A 4,156-nucleotide genomic window follows, 5' to 3' on the forward strand; every position below is an offset into this window, starting at 1 on the left:
CAGCCAATACTTTTTTGGAAAAGCTTTTTTCTCCTGCCCCCTTTCCCCTTCTCCTGCCTCCGCCCCGTGCCCCCTCCCCGTTCCTCCCGCGGGGGCCGCTCGCCCATTCGCTACCTCCCGCCGGCCTCTCAGTTGACGGTGGATATGACTATATATGGGGACCCGAGCCGGGGAGGCGGCGGCCAGGCGAGGCCGCCGGGTTTCCAAATCTGCGCGCTAGGGAGAGGGCGCCGAGCCTCGCTGGAGTGGAGCCGTGCTCAAGGCACTAACCTCTGCGCTCTGCACCTCTTCCTCCCTGGGCCAACCTTGCCCTTTAGGGTCCTCAACCAACCCGACCTGAACCATCGGAGGCCTGGGAGCAATTGTTCGGTGCGCGTGGACCCACTGGGTCGCCAGACCCTGGCACTTAAGGCCACTTAAGGCCCAGGGATTCGTCCTAGTAGATGAGCTCTGAGCACCCAGCTGGTCTTCTTGGCAGCTCGCAGCCTTTCAGGCTCACTCAGGGCGCTAACTTTCTGGAAACTCAACTGAAGCAAAGGGAGAGCTGAGAGAAAGGTCTGGGATCACTCCTGAGAATTTCTTGCTTGTGCAGGTTGGAAAGGTAGGGTGTAGCACAACCACAGTACGCAGTATCCCCCGACCCCCTCAGGGGTGGCCAAACAATTTGTGAGTCCTTCAGAGAATGATCAAGTTCCCCTCCAGGATTTTATCAGGTTTCTTTCACTAACCCCACTGCCCAAGAGGGAAAAAGTACTCTGATCTACTACTCAGAACATCAGGGAGGGACAAATACGATAGGGAGACAGGACCAAATTGGCTTAATTTTGAGTGTGCAATTGTATGGTGCTTCCGGAAAGGGTAGGGCATGTGTTGGTGTGTAGGTGATGGGCAGGAGTTTCAGGGGGAAAAATGTTGAGTTTAGACTCAGACAACTTGGTATTTGTTTGCTACTTAGTCAGGAGCATCTGTGTGACCTTGACTAGTGATAGCATTGTGCTGTAGATTAAAACCAGAGGATAGTTGATTTCCTGAAGTCTCTCTAAATCTCCCTTTTCATAATTTTCCTTGCACTGATTTTAGGGAATCAGTCTCTTCCCATGCTAGGCACTCAGGTGCCAGGTTGCCAAAACATGGGATAAACAATATCCTAGTTAAGTCTTTGTATCCACAGTCACAACTGTGAAGAGGGAATAGAGCCAGCTCTGCATTGTGAGCTCAACTTGAAAGCAGGAGAATTTCCCCTAGTGCCTCTCAAACTCTCATTTCTCCATCCCCCAAGGGAGAAAATTCTGCTCTTTCCAGAACTTCAGTGGAAGAGCAGGAAAGGCCTTTCCTGAAACCAGCAGAGGCAGAGTTGGTAAGGGTCTTGTTAACAATCCCCACAGAATAATTCACAGCCTGTACTACATGGATACTGAATAGTCCCTGAACGGTATCTGAGCAGATTAGGCAGGCCAAACAATTTGTAAGTCCTTCAGAGAATGATCAAGTTCCCCTTCAGGATTTTATCAGGTTCTTTCATTAACCCCACTGCCCGAGAGGGAAAAAGTACTCTGATCTACTGGTCAGAACATCAGAGCTATGGGCATAGGTGCTGCATGGCACAGGAATTTACCAGAGTCTTTTAATTCACCACTTGTCAACAAAGCCACTGCAGCACTGACACATTTCCAGGCCTGTGGGCACTACACAAATGTGTGGCTGACAGGGAGCTGACTCCCCAGCTTGGAGTTTAGCAGAGGAGGCAAGAATAAGAACTCAGGAGTTAGACCTTGAGACTCAAACTTGGCCTGGCCACTTGTACCTTATTACATATTACAACCTCTCTGAGCCTTAGTAGTTTCTTTGCTATAATGAGACATCTGATCTAGAGACCTTCTTTAAGGGACCATGTTTTACTGACTTTTCTCCTTTCATTGAGCCAACATAGCTGAGGAACTCATTAAGTCTTCCTTAAATGAGCCAGTGCTACAGACAATTAATTAAAAAGACCATTATTGAGCACCTACTGTATATTAAGCTCTGGAATCCAAAAATAAGTAAAATATATCCATGTCCTCCAGGTGTTCAACATGAGCACAGGTATAAGAATTCAGAGAATGAAGAACTAGAAATGATAAGGTCAGAGCAGACAGAAAAAGCTTTTCTGAAAAGGTGGTGACTTTTGAACTGATTTTAGAGGAAGGGTATCAATTAGAAAGAGAGGGGGGGCCATTGTATGAACTAAGGAAAGAAAAGGGAATGTTTGATGGTGGTTGGATGATAGGTTTTTTGGACATAAGACTGGAAAGATAGGATAGGGCCATATAATAAAGAGCTTAGAATTCCAAGTTCAGCTGTCCAGACCTTATTGTGTGGTTTGAAGCCATTGATTTCTGTTCTTTCCATCTCTTCCCTTTCTTCCCCTCTCACCTAAAGTTATTTCAGAGCCTATAGTATTCAAGTACAGAAATGGAGCTACACACAAATCTAATTTTTTAAATTCCCTGATCCCTAGACTGATGGGTTAGCATGGCAGGTCCCCTAATTCAAATCATTTCTATTTCATCCTTGTTGAGATTCTACCCCATCAGCAACCCATGGAAAATAGCCTCTGCTTCCTGGAGGGGTTTGGAGCTCTGAGAAAAGTCTTTAGGCCATTTGGATGCCTGTCCTCATAGTTAGTGACATTCCTGGTCACTAAACATCCCAAAGCTCAGATGTGGCCCTTAGGCTTGAGAAGGCACCGGCTACTATTCTGATTCTGCTGAGAATGCTTGCTACCTGGAGAGTTGCATGGGGGGAAATAGTTCTTCCAATACATTAAAAAAAAAAAAAAGTAAGTCAAGCATAGGCATTTCCTCTTATTTTCTATCAACAGTAGCATCTCTGTGTAGGGTTAATCAAATTCAATTTGCAATGGAATGTAGCCACCTCAAGAATAGAAATTGGGACTGGGTTGTGGCTCAGTGGTAGAGCACTTGCCTAGTTTGTGTGAGGCACTGGATTCAATCCTCAGCATCACATAAAAATAAATAAATAAAGGTATTGTTTCCATCTACAACTAAATTTTTTTTTAAAAAAAGGAATAGAAATTGTCTCTTATGTATGCAAAATTTTAAAAAGAACTTTCAAATTCATTACTTCCTCACAACCACTTTCCACAACTTCAGTATGAGTGCTGCAATTCCCAGTCTGTAGATTAGAAAACCAAAGGCAGTGACTGGTTTAAGACTATCCATCTGGGAGGTGGCAGTTCAGGGACAAGAATGCAAATGTTTCAGTACCCAGCAACAATGCTCGTTTCACTCATTCATTCCCAAGTCTGTTTTTATATTCACATTTTATTTTGTGTTTAAAATAAACATAAGGTCATGATAAGAAGAGAGGGGACTACCAGAGGTCTTGTCTAAATATAGAACATAGTGAAAACATGATATAATAAGGCTGAGGCTGAACAGGCGTCTTGAATTTCATGGGCCAGCTCAGTACCACACCCTGGCTTCTAAACCCACCTACCCACTTTCAGCTGATGGGAGAACCTAGCAAAGAAATGAAACCTTTTCCCATTGTCATGCTTATGGCTGAAGATGGGATAATTCAGACATCTTCATGAGGATTGAAGGCTGGATGTATTAATTTTATTCCCAGGAGCTTCGAGGGAGAATTTGAGGCAATCATTAGAAATCTATACCTGCTTCCTTCAAAATCCTTAGGTGGGCAATGGAATGAACTACAGTTAATTCAGGTAGTATATTTGAGGAAAAAAAGAAGACAAGACCTATGGTTAGGACAGCATCTCTTGCCTCCTCAAGCCCAGCTTGCACAGCAATAAAAGGGCCTATAGATCTTGCAGTCCAGAGACTGTAGCCAGCCTAAGGGGCCACATCTGAGGTTTGAAATGGTTTTAATCATTACATTCCAGTAAACTTCACATTCTTTTTATATTGAATGCCACCTGTTCATTTTTAAGTTTTTATATTTGGTTCTCAAGTTTCTATGGATGTCCTTAACAGGAACACATGTGGAAGTAACCTTTGCAGACTCCTGAATGGCAAGCAGAGCTCCACTCTTATTCAGCAAACCATGAAACCTGACCCCAAAATGCTGGTAGGAGCAGACAACCCCAGGGGCATCTTGCTGTACTGGACAGCTAACTATAACTCATTCAGGTGGA

The sequence above is a fragment of the Marmota monax genome, unplaced genomic scaffold (genome assembly GCF_021218885.2).
Source record: "Marmota monax isolate L192 unplaced genomic scaffold, Marmota_monax_Labrador192_F-V1.1 WCK01_AAM20220418_F8-fsc00078, whole genome shotgun sequence".
Classification (NCBI taxonomy): Eukaryota; Metazoa; Chordata; class Mammalia; order Rodentia; family Sciuridae; genus Marmota; species Marmota monax.